The following is a 13,904-nucleotide window of genomic DNA, read 5'->3' as shown; positions in this document are numbered from 1 at the left end:
GCAAAAAGGCAATAACCAGGAAATGGCTAAGCAAGGAGTGTCCGACAATTTCAGACTGGATAGGAATAGTTAAAGAAATTTATAATATGAAAAGGTTAACATTTTCCCTGAGATACAGTACAGAAAAAGGTGACCAATACTGGAAGAAATGGAGGGACTACATGTATGAGAGGTGATTACATATTCTGTGTGGGAAAATCTTTTTAATTTATATTGTATTTTTCCCCTGGGTCAGGAGCGTTTCTCCCCTAGTATAAATATGTATATATATATTCCATTTCCGCTTGTTATGGGGTTCTTTTTTATTTTATTTTTTGTACCGGTGACCTTGTGGACAGTACAGACGAAGGTATTTTGTGTCACTGGACCGAGGGAGACTAAAGAACTGTGGGTGCCTTAAAGCCTCTAGACCCGATTCATCAGCCTGAGTTCTGCCAGCCCTTTGTTTAGAATAAAACCTGCCATTGTATTTTGCCATGGATGACCCTGTCTGATGTACCTGATCTGTGTGTATAATTATATGTTTCTGTTTTGTTTTTCACTGAAAAATCAATAAAAAGAAAGTTAAAAAAAAAAAATTCATGAAGGTGTTCAGTAAAGAGTTGGGTCTCTTTTTAAAGATTGATGAGGACTCAGCAGATTGGATGGAGTTAGGAGTTTGTTCCACCACAGGGGAACTACCAAGGAGAAGAGTCTGGTTTGAGATCTAGAGCCCTTCAGCGGCGGTGGAGCCAGACAATGAAGATGGTGTTCTGTCATCCATGCGGAGATGTCAGCAAGGCAAGCAAAGATATGAGCTGAGACTATGAGGTCATTTGGTGGGAAAGAGAGAAACAGCTGGGTATCGTTGGCATAACAGTGATATGAGAAGCCATGATTGCGGATGATTACGCCAAGTGAAGTGGTGTAAATTGAGAAGAGAAGAGGGCCTAGCACTGATCCTTGAGGCACCCCAGTGGATAGGTTTTGTAGTTTGGACACTTCTCCCTTCCAGGATACTTTAAAAGATCTCCCTGAGAGATGGGACATGAACCACCCGCGGGCCGAACCTGAAATACCAAGTTCTTTGAGTGTAGAGAGAAGGATTTGGTGGTTAACAGTGTTAAAGGCTGCAGAGAGGTCTAGAAATAATAGATCTGATGATTGACCATCTGCTCTAACTTTGGATCACACAGGTTGTTCTTAGAAAGGAACATGGAGACATGGTTCAAGACTGTGTGCTCCAGTATGTTTGAAAGGAATGGTCGGAGTGAGACAGGTCTGTAGTTTTCCACCTGGTTCAGGTCCAGTGTTGGTTTTTTAAGCAGCGGAGTTGACCTTGCTTGCTTTAAGGCTCTGGGAAACATGCTGGTTGTAAGTGAGGAGTTGTTGTTCTGTGTGGCTGAAAGATTTACTGCTGATGAAATGGTTTAAATCTACTAAATGATTATTGTGACGACCCCTCCCACTCTGCCTACCTGTTTACCTCTGCTTTTGTTGCAGGTACTGGGAGTGGTTAGGAGGGTAGAGTGGGAGGGTCGTGATTGTACCTGCCCATATAGGCTGGGCTCTCCAGAAGGCATAAAGGAGGCCTTCTGGAGAGCTTCTCTCTCTCTCTCAGCAGGCTCCAGGCCCAACACTGTGGCTTCCTTTGTTTGGTTTGTCGCACCATACAACACAAACTTCACCATATTTTCCACGCATCCACACACTGCTGACATGACTGACTCTTTTCTTATCTACACACACACCACTCATTTGAAAATAAGTTACTTAAATTATGTTAAATAAAATAAGTTTTCATGATCTATCTGTGTGTGACCTCCCTCCTTGTTGCCACCTTAGAGCCAGGTGGTAACAAATTGGGGCTCGTCCGTAGGCAAAGTTAATGCTGGGAATCTTGTATTGTGTATTTTTTTGAGGGGGTGTTTCACACAGATTTTACATTCTACTCTGGTATTTAGTACTTGTAAAACACTTGGTTTTGTTACTGTTCAATTCATCCTGCCACTAACCTGCATGAATACTAGGGTTGAGTGAGTCAGATAGTTTGTTTAGGCAGTTAGCTAGAGGGATGGGGTTCCAGGAATTGCTTAACGTGTACAAAAAGGATCAGCTCTTGGAGGTTGCTGATTATTATGGTGTTGAACTTCATAAGCAGTCCAAAAAAGATGTCATGTTGGCAACATTAAAGGCACATCTAGTGGAGAAAAAGGTTTTGTCTACCTCAGCGGTGGGTGCTAGTGCACCTGTAGAAGTTAGTGGTTTTTCTGATGTTTCTCCTGGGTTAAGTGAGTCAAGTAAACATGTTAATGTAGCTTCTGTTCTGACTGGACTTGGGGCTGGTTTGACATTTGAACAGCAAAAACAGCTTCTTTTGCTACAGCTACAGCAAAATAATGCTTTGGAGTTGGAAAAGTTGAGACAGAGTGCTCGTCTTCGAGAAGCTGAACTGGCTCATGTGGAGGGAAAGTGTCAGAGTTGGAACGTTACAAGTTGGAGCTTATAAGTGAAGGGAAGCTTCAACCTGAGTCATCAAAGGTTAAACTTATTTTGAGTTTAATAAACTCCCACAACATTTTCGAAAAATACCAATCTGGTTTTAGAGCCAATCACAGCACTGAGACAGCATGTGGATATGAAAAAACTCTCCGTATTAGTATTACTTTAGTGCAGCTTTTTACACTGTAGATCACTCCATTATTTTAGGTTAAAACCATTTCAAAATTGCGAGCACTGACAATAAACCCATGTAATCAGGTAAAAAATCTTGGAGTCATTTTTTATTCAGACCTTAGTTTGAGTTTCACAGGGATTATTCCAACTTCAAAATCAGTGCTTATTCTAATGATAATTTAGTTTGATCTCTGTTATCAGCTTTTAGTTAAAAAACCCGTCCCTGTTTGGTTTCACAATGAGGCCATGAGGATTACAAAATAAATTAATAAAATGTTTAAATAGATACTGTTATGTCTAATAATTCACGGACAATGACTGTGTGCTTACGGTGTGTTATTAGCAGCCATGTATACACTACACTGCTTTACCTGTCACACACACACACTAAGTCACCTTTATGACAGTGATGTCACACTGTCGTAATCCTGCTGCCATATAGCATATGGCCATATGCTACAGATACAGTAATAAATTAATATGGAAATAAATTTATGTATGAATAAAAAAGTAAATATATATGGAAATGAAAAATAAATAAACTCGTGAAAAATAATTAAGCAAAAATAAAAACAATTAGAATTAAATAAATAGGATGCATGAAAATTGCAGAAAAATCTCTGAAAATGGTTCAAGTAAAAGCCAAAAGGCATAGAAATTAATAGCCGAGGCAGGTTAGAAATTAATTAGATAAAATAAATAAAAAATAAAGTAAGGTAAGATAAAATAAAAATAAAATAAATGAAAGTAGATAATAATAATAATAATAATAATAATAATAATAATTAAAAAACCTAGATAAAAAAGATAAAAACAATAATTAAGAAGTAGAGCATGATAATATTATTTTGTCCATTTTTTAATTCTGTTCATTCTGTTTTTTTTTTTGTCATTTTGTGTCTTTTTTTGTCATTTTGTCTTTTTTAGTCCTTTAGTCCAACATAAAATGTGATTTTGAATCTTTTTTTTTAACTTTCAAAACACTATCATGCTCAATAAAGAATTTTAAATGTTGCAAATGTGCATTAATTTCAGAGTGCACTGAGACATTAAACCGCATCATTTTCAATTAAATTCTGGAAAAGTTGGTGTGTTCTAAAACTTTTGACCAGTAGTGTACATATATATATATATATATATATATATATATTATATATTAGCACTGTTGATTTCCCGTTTAAGATTGCCATTTTATTCCATATTTTACCGTAAAAAATAAAAAGTTTTTCCATCAAAAGAAAAGCTGTTCTGCCATATAAATGACAAGAAATAATACTTTATAAATGCCGCATGAATTAAAGATTTTACCATTAAATATTACAGTATATGTTTTTGTCACAAACACGGTGCCAGAGTATTTTACAGTGGAATAATGTATTTTTCAAAAAAAATAAACTGTGAAAAAAAAATACAGTTTTGGCTGATATATACATTTACGGTGTTTCATTGTTACTGAAACTGAATTAACCGATTTATCATTTTACGGTCTTTTACTGTCATATATATATATATATATATATATATATATATATAACAAATAACCTCTTTAAATCCGCAGGATCTTTGAGCATATAGAAAAGCATTATATTAATTGAATGTATGATTATCCGTACAATACACATCGATTGTTGTACCTCATTTAAGTAAAAAGAGCAGAATTTGCAAATTAGTATCTTGTTGATTTCTTGATAATGGATTTTCAAATGTTGTAGCCTCAAAAGTAGGCTAACTTTACTATTGAAATGATTGTTTATTTGCCTTTAGTCTGTTTATCTGCACCACTGCTTTCCTTCGGCTGGTGTATAAAAAACATTTTAGAGTTCATCCTGTTCTGAGTTACCTCACTGGGCTTCTTATTATATGATCATTTATTTGATAATGAAGAGTTTATATTTGCAAAGTAACTAAAGCTGTCATTTTAATGTCCTGGACTAAAAGAGCAATATTTAACTTTCAGGTCAGTTTTAGGAGCTGCTGAAATTAATTTGTGGTTTCTTGGCGCCATCTTGTGACATTCAGGAGGAAGTGTTGTTTGATTTGACTACTTACTGCATTAGTATTCGTCATTGTACCCATGCTAAACTGTACTTTAATCATATTCTTGACCACATGATGCTGTACAGCTTATAATGTTATATTACATCTCTGTATTTATAATGACAAACATTTCATATTTGCTTCCACTTGTTCTTGTGTGGGTTTCTATTGTTTACCCTCTCTATTTGTTTCCCTTTTTCCCATTTGAATTGAGTTCAGTATTTTATATACACTACTGGTCAAAAGTTTTAGAACACACCAACTTTTCCAGAATTTTATTGAAAATGATGCAGTTTAATGTCTGTCTACTCTGAAATTAATGCATATAACAAATAAACAATTGAAGTTATAAAATAAATCATAGAATCAGTTTAGAAAGGAAAATGTATTCTAAACTGTTGACTCATTGAAGTAGCACCTTAACAGATAGAACAGCTCAACACACTCAATGGAAATCAAATATTCGTCAGAAAGTTCTTCCCAACTCTGTTGCAGAAGTTCCCTTAAATGTGGAGCAACTTGTAGGTTGTAAGTGATCAATAAAAGTTGGGACACCTGTAGGAATTGGTAGCAACTTAGCAACTTTCAAGGCTTGATCAACCTCCGTTGCTGCAGAACTGCTTTAAGTTGTTAACCCATTTCTTGTTCCCTGAAAAAGGCCTTGTATATGCCCTGAAATATGCCTTGTGTAATTCTGAAATGTACATTATCTTTCAGTTTTGGTTAAGCTTACCTTTTTTTATTTACCTCTGGCAGTTCACCACTTACCTTTGTACCCTTTCAAGCTGTTCATTTGACTTGAACTGCTTGAATTTCAATAAAAAACTGGAAAAATTGGGGTGTTCTAAAACTTTTGACCAGTAGTGTACATATACTATATACTTTTTTAAATAGATTTTCCTTTATGTTTTCTGTTTATGTACGTTTGGTATAAAAAAAAAGAAAAAAACATTTTAGAGTAAATCCTGTCCTCAGTTACCAAACTGGGTTTCTTAATCCATGATACTGTATGATAACTCATTTGATAATGAATGGTCTAAATTTACAAAGTAACTAAAGCTGTCACTTCAATGTACACTGTAAAAAAAAAACCTGTTGTTTTTACGGTAAAAAAACGGCAGCTGTGGTTGCCAGAACTTTACCGTAATAAACACGGTGCAACTTTTTGTAATAATACAGTAAAATTATATTAGCACTGTTGATTTCCCGTTTAAGATTGCCATTTTATTCCATATTTTACCGTAAAAAATAAAACGTTTTTCCATCAAAAGAAAAGCTGTTCTGCCATATAAATGACAAGAAATAATACTTTATAAATGCTGCATGAATTAAAGATTTTACCATTAAATATTACAGTATATGTTTTTGTCACAAACATGGTGCCAGAGTATTTTACAGTGGAATAATGTATTTTTCAAAAAAAATAAACTGTGAAAAAAAAATACAGTTTTGGCTGATATATACATTTACGGTGTTTCATTGTTACTGAAACTGAATTAACCGATTTATCATTTTACTGTCTTTTACTGTCATGGTTTAGCAGTTCTCACCGTAAAATCTACAGACATTTTACACAGTGTAGCCAACTAAAAAGAACAATATTGCATATTTTTCTTTATTTATCAGTAAATCACTGCTATTGTAAGAACCGTCAAATAAAACCCAAAGCATTGATGTGTGATATAAAAAATTATCTTTATTATATTCAGTGGCGGTTCTACACAGGGGCCTCCAGGGGCCACAAATTAATAATAAAATGGTCAATTTATAACGATTAACGACGGAACAATTCTAACCTTTTTTTTGTTCAAACAATATCTCATTGTACACAAAAGGATGTGTACATTGTATAATAGTTTAACTCTCTGGAGTCTTATAGGGCTATTTGGTCCATTTTTTAATCCTTTACATGTCTTTGTAAGTCATTTTGTGTCTTTTTTTTGGTCATTTTTTGTCATTGGTGTCATTTGTGTGTCTTTTTTGTGTCTGTTTTAGTTATTTTGTGTCTTTTTTTTGGTCATTTTTTGTCATTGGTGTCATTTGTGTGTCTTTTTTGTGTCTGTTTTAGTTATTTTGTGTCTTTTTTGGTCATTTTGTATCTTTTCTGGTCATTTTTATGTCTTTTGTATATATTATTATATTATTAAATCTATTATGTTTTATGTTAAATCTTGACCTGAAAAGTAACTAAAGCTGGCAGCTAAATGTAGCGGAGTAAAAAGTACAATAGTTGCCTAAAAATGAAATGAAGTACAAGTAAAAAGTGACATAAAATGGAAATACTCAAGTAAAGTACAAGTTCCTCAAAACTGTACTTAAGTACAGTACTTGAGTAAATGTACTTAGTTACTTTCCACCACTGGTTATAGGAGCTAAAGGTGGTGGAGATTGGCCTGCTTTAAAAAATATAAAAAATATAAAAGGAATTGACATTAAATAGAAGCTGGTAGTAGCTTCAAGAAAAAAAAAGAAGGGAAGAAGAAGCTGTGATATCTTGCATTGAAGTGAGTATATTTCTTTATTTTTATACTATAGAACAGGGATGGGCAACTGGAGGCCCGGGGGCCGCATACGGCCCTCACCTTCACTTGAAGTGGCCCTCAGTACAACTACATGCATTTGAGCATGAAATCTTAAAAGTGCAGTGTAAAAATGCACAAAATGACTTCTTGCGATTAATGTTGGTCTGCTGTTCTTGCACCAGTGGCGGTTCTACACAGGGGCCTCCAGGGGCCACTGCCCCTGTGAAGAAGCCTTTGGCCCCTGCTGTGGCCCCTGTGTCAAATTAATAATAAAATTATCAATTTATAATGATGAACAATGGAACAATTCTAACCTTTTTTTTTTGTTCAAACAATATCTCATTGTACACAAAAGGAACCCAGAATGTGTACATTGTATAATAGTTTAACTCTATGGAGTCTTATTGGGCTATTTGGTCCATTTTTGAATCCCTTTCATGTCTTTACATGTCTTTTTTGGTCATTTGTGTCTTTTTTGTGTCTTTTTTTGGTAATTTTGTGTCTTTTTTTGTCATTGGTGTCATGTCTTTTTTGTGTCTGTTTTAGTTATTTTGTGTCTTTTTTTGGTCATTTTGTGTCTTTTTTTGTCATTTTGTGTCTTTTTTGTCATTGGTGACATTTATGTGTCTTTTTTGTGTCTGTTTTAGTTATTTTGTGTCTTTTTTGGTCATTTTGTGTCTTTTTTTTCCATTTTTATGTCTTCTGTGGGGGGTTTTTTTGTTATTCTGTCTTCTCATTTTGTGTCTTTTTTTGGTCATTTTGTGTCTGTTGTTGTGTCTTTTTTAGTTATTTTGTGTCTTTTTTTGTCATTTTGTGTCTTTTTTGTCATTGGTGTCATGTCTTGTTTGTGTCTGTTTTAGTTATTTTGTGTCTGTTTTTGTTCATTTTGTGTCTTTTTTTGCCATTTTTATGTCTTCTGTGGGTTTTTTTTTTTGTTATTCTGTCTTCTCATTTTGTGTCTTTTTTGGCCATTTTGTGTCTTTTTTTGGTCATTTTGTGTCTTTTTCAAGACATTCAAAGATTTTGAATGCTTAAATATCATCTTTGCCATTTTTTCATGTGCTAATGTGCCCCTCTGATTAAACACTGGCCCCTCCTTGGCCCCCACAGTAAAACTGGTCTGGAACCGCCACTGTCTTGCACTGAAAAAAATCTGCGTCAAACCTTTTGTATTCCTATTTATACTGTTATACATGCATTTGAGCATGATATATGTTAAGTCACTGCACTGTAAACATATTTGAAATTGCAGTTTCATCATATCTGGTTAAGTTAGGCGTGGAATAATAACCTGCATTGTTTACGACTGTAACAAATATATAATCAGGGCCGAAACCTTGTAACAGTGATCAGCCAATTACAATGTTGTATGGAAACACGCCCATTGTTGACATCAGGAATAACTAATGAAAGGATGAATGACTGATTGTGATTTTATAAGAGGGGCGTGCTTTATTAACCCTCTATGGTACACATTATGATGCCAGTTAGGAAAAACATGTTTGGAGTATTTTTTGTCTTATAATAGACTAAATAAACATAATCTGAAAAAAACATTTCAGATGTTTCTGGGGTTTGTTGTCCGTAGGCAACATTGTACCATAACAGTGCAGAGAGTTTTTAAATTAATTTTAAGATAATTTATTTAATAAAGATGTGTAAAAGATACAGTAGCTTCAACAGGGTACAATACATAACATTTTAAATTTAAAAACATGATAAAAGGAACTTTTTAAACCGGTTTCTTGTCTGAATGTTGCCGGTAGGCACTGAACCAACGACCCATTGAAATGGATGTCTTGAACAGTCTAAGTGTATGAAACTATCAAAAAATGAAGGTTTACTCACCTATCAGTGGGAATATATATTTTTTTCAGATGGAAAAGGGCCACAAAATGACATTTTGAGTCATATTTTGTGGGGCAAAATGGCAAAGTTGTTTCCTTTGGAGAAGTCTGCAAAATAGTGTTTCAATATGGCCTCCTGGAGGTCATGTGACAAATTAAAGCTTTGCTATTGGTTCCCTATACTCTTCACTCTTTTTTAAAGTATCGCATCACTCGAAAACATGCATTGTAGGGCAACACCGTACTATAGAGGGTTAACATATGGAGAGAGGCTGTTCACATTACATGATGAGTTGACTTCTTTGCAACCGTGACAACAAATTCCATTTCATCCTCAGATACGGAGTCATCATTACTTTTTTAATTTTTAGTATGGCCCGTACGTAATAATCTTATGATTAGCCTCTCAATTCTATATTTAAGATACTATCAGGCTATGCAACCTGTAAGGCATGACCACTTACACCAGTCAGTCGGATCTGTTCTGGTCTGTAAACAGCTTTATTTCCATGCCATTAACCCTCTATGGTACACATTATGATGCCAGTTAGGAAAAACAATTTGGAGTGTTTTTTCTTGTAAAATAGACTAAATAAAAATAATCTGAAGAAATGTTATAATTCTTTTTTTTTTCTTGGAAGTTTTTGGGTTTGTTGTCCATAGGCAACATAGTACCATAACGGTGCACAAGTGAAAAGTGAATAAGGAAGTTTTTTTAATTAATTTCAACAGGAAACATTATACCATTGAACCAACGACCCATTGAAATGAAAGTGTATAAAAACTATCAAAAATGAAGGATTACTCACCTATCAGTAGGAATATATTTGTTTCCAGATTGTAAAGGGCCAGGAAATTACGTTTTGAGTGATTTTTTTGTGGTGCAAAATGGCAAAGCTGTTTCCTTTAGTAAAGTCTGCAAAATAGGGTTTCAATATGGCCTCCTGGAGATCATGTGACAAATTAAAGCATTGCTATTGGTTCCCTATACTCTTCCCTCTTTTTTAAAAGTATCGCATCACTCAAAAACATGCATTGTAGAAATTTAACAGGCCAAAAATGGGTATGTTGCCTGTGGGCCATAGAGCAGCTATTCTCAACCTTGGGGTCGGGACCCCAATTGGGGTCGCAAGATGATTTCTGGGGGTCGCCAAATCATTTTGGAAGTCAGCTCTGTCTCCACTGTGTTAAAGTGTTCATGTGTTAATGTGTTAATGTGTTTTAGTCTTTTTGGTCTTTTTGTGTCTTTTTTTGGTCATTTTGTATCTTTTTTTGGTAATTTTGTAATTTTTTTTGGTCATTTTGTGTCTTTTTTTGGTCATTTTGTAATTTTTTTTTGGTCATTTTGTGTCTTTTTTTGGTCATTTTGTATCTTTTTTTGTCATTTTGTATCTTTTTTTGTCATTTTGTGTCTTTTTTATCATTTTGTAATTTTTTGGGGTTATTTTGTGTCTTTTTTGGTCATTTTGTATCTTTTTTTGGTCATTTTTTGATAATTTTCTGGTCAATTTGTGTGTTTTTTGGTAATTTTGTTTCCTTTTTTTGCTAAATTGGGGGTCGCAACTCAAAAAGGTTTAGAACTACTGCCATAGGGGATTAAGTTCAGCCACAAAATGTTGGGATTTTTTTTTTTTAAGTTCATGTCCTTTATTTTAATTACACATCAATTCCAAGACATAAATCTTTAAAACGTTTCGAGTCTTGCTCTCAAACTCAAAAAGTAAATCCACATTTGGGATTTTTGAGTTGGCCGTGAACTGAAAAAACTGAATGATGTGCATTGCACGCTGTGGGGTCGGCCCTGATCATCTCTGACCAATTTTTCTGAAGAGAAAGAATCCAGAAGCAAAATAATTTCAGATAGTGGTTAAAATCTACATTACTGACTGTGCAATGAAAATATAATGAAATATGGTATATTTACCATAAGCAGGGGTTTGTGGTGCAGAAATGTCTTGAGGCGTTTGTACTTAACATCCTGGAGTAAGCCGTAAAATCAGACAAATAGTATATAGTCTAGTCTAATAGACAAATAGTCTGCTATATTCCTGAGGGCCCACTTACAACTCTACACATCTGCTAAATGGAAAAAAGGTTAAATAAAAAAAAAAAGCTCAGGTAGGTTTGTTGTTTTTGTGGGGTCGGCCCTGATCATCTCTGACCAATTTTTCTGAAGAGAAAGAATCCAGAAGCAAAATAATATCAGATAGTGGTTAAAATCTACACTACTGACTGTGCAATGAAAATAAAATGAAATATGGTATATTTACCATAAGCAGGGGTTTGTGGTGCAGAAATGTCTTTAGGCGTTTGTACTTAACATCCTGGAGTAAGCAGTAAAATCAGACAAACAGTATATAGTCTAGTCTAATAGACAAATAGTCTGCTATATTCCCGAGGGCCCACTTACAACTCTACACATCTGCTAAATGCAAAAAAGGTAAAAAAATAAATACATTTAAAAAAAGCTCAAGTAGGTTTGTTGTTTTTGTCATTTTCTCTGTCCGACAGTGTTGAAAGAAAGCAAAATTCACTTGATCAGTTATTCGTTGTACCGAATTGTTAAATTAAGAGGATGAGCAAAGTTAAATGTATTTGAGTGGAGAAAATCTTGAGTATTTTTGAATACTTTCTGTTTCTTCAAAAGAGCCAAATTATTAATGTAGTTGTTGTTTTAAATGAAAGAATGTGCTAATTTATGTCCAAAACTTTTAATCTTTGTATTAAATGCAAATGACAAGACTTGTGTGATGTAAGAGTTTTCAAAGAGCACATGTGACATAAAAAATGAATAAAGAGGACTATTCAACATTCAACATTTGTGTACTCAAGTTGAAGACACAAGGGGTTAAATGCTCTAAATCTATAACAGACCAAACAAATACAGAGGCCGAGGAAAACTAACTAGTGGGCGGAGCCAAAACACTCAGAGAGTACTCAGTGGAAACACGCCTAGCGAGTCTGTTTCAGCACGGAAACTGTAAGAGTTACAGAGAGAAACAAACTGGTACAAAGAGATTTACAGTGGTCAAAAAGAGACTCAAAACATCCTCGAGGGATGCAAAAAGACAGCAAATGACAAAAAAAAGCACAAAATTAATAAAAAGAGATTTATAAAAACTACCAAGAGTTACAAAACGACTACAAAGAGACTCAAAAATCCACAAAGAGACACAAAACAAATACAAAGAGACACACAAAAAGACACAAAATAAGCACAAAGAGACACAAAATGACCATAAAGAGACAAAAAAAAAAAGAGACTAAAATGGGATGCAAAATGATCACAAATACCATGATATAGTGTATACTGTTATTTTTATGTGCATTAATCAATGTGACGCTTTAGGTCTTGGTGAACCCTCAACCTTTATTTTAGATCAGAAGTGTCAAACTCAAATACACAATGGGCCAAAATTTAAAACTTGAATAAAATCGCGGGCCAACATTGAACAAATAAACCTTTTAATATATACCAAACATGTTTTGCTTTAACATTAAATATGGAACCAGCAACGCTTATAAACATACAATATATAACTAAATAGTACAGACATGCAACATCAAATTTCAAATAAAAAACACATCAATGTCATTAATTTATTAAATAAAAATTAAATAGAAATCGTCTTCTTTTTTATTATTATTATCTTTTCTATTTGCATCCTTCTGATTTAAATATCAAAATAAACTGTTTCAACAGGTTAATACATTTAAAAATAAAATAACAATAATAAATCTAGTATTAGCGGTAAATGCGCCGTATAATACTGGCAAATCAGCTTTTATAGTACAATAATTATATAATAATTTGGTATTGCCTTGCGGGCCAAATAAAATTACACTGTGGGCCAAATTTGGCCCGCGGGCCAGTGTTTGACACCCCTGTTTTAGATAGATGATAGATGATTAAAGCAAACAAGTTTTCCATTGCTACTTTGAAATGTTATTTCAAGTATCTAAAATGTTTTAATACAGGAAAAAGTTTTTTGAGCAGCTGAGGGAACAGCTGGTGTTACAGTAAAGTTTCGTTTCATTGTGTCCAGAGACAGAAACACCTCGCAGCAGCCTCCACAGAGACCAGAACCAATATTGTTCTTGTGGGCTGGTTCAAAGCAGTCGACAGCAGCATGGAAATATTTGAGTTTGATCTCTCCGGGAAGTCTTTGATCCTCAAGTTGACCACCTGCATTTTTTAGTTCTGCAAAATAACACATATTTTCACAGCATAGGGAAGCTCTCACCTGAAGAGAAAAGTGTTTTCATTCTTTCATTGCTTCTCCTTGTCGTTTACATTGTTCTTAGAGTCTGAACCTGACAAATGCATTGGAACACTCGACCGATCCTATAAATTCTCCCCACAGAACGCTTTCATCTTGTTTCCCTTTGGTGTTGTAAGTGTTGTGAGTCTGAAAACATCCCCCGGCTTGGACTAACCACCTTCAGGAGGTAGTTTCAAATCGCAATTGGACAGATGCGTCTCAGTCTGAACCGCTCCAAACACTCAGATCGGTTTTGACTGTCTGTGACGTTAGCGCGGTCAGCGCGGAGACGAGGTGTCCACCGGCAGCGGCGCCCGACTCATGCGGGCCCGACGGGGTCCATCCGCCCGGTTTCTCCCCTGGTGCGTCTGAGATGTTCTGCACCTCTACTGGACAGTGATAAGGCCAATATACTGAGGTGACCTGCCTAAGGCTGCGTTCAGACTGCAGGGGAATCTGATTCAAATCAGATTCCTACTCAAATCTGATTTTTAGGACTGACTGTCCACACTGTTTCCAAATTGGATATGGCTCTGTTCAGACTGGGCCACATTATTGACTGATCTGACAGGTTGCCATAG

The sequence above is a fragment of the Centropristis striata genome, chromosome 11 (assembly GCF_030273125.1).
Source record: "Centropristis striata isolate RG_2023a ecotype Rhode Island chromosome 11, C.striata_1.0, whole genome shotgun sequence".
Classification (NCBI taxonomy): Eukaryota; Metazoa; Chordata; class Actinopteri; order Perciformes; family Serranidae; genus Centropristis; species Centropristis striata.
Note: the sequence above shows the minus strand (reverse complement) of the source record.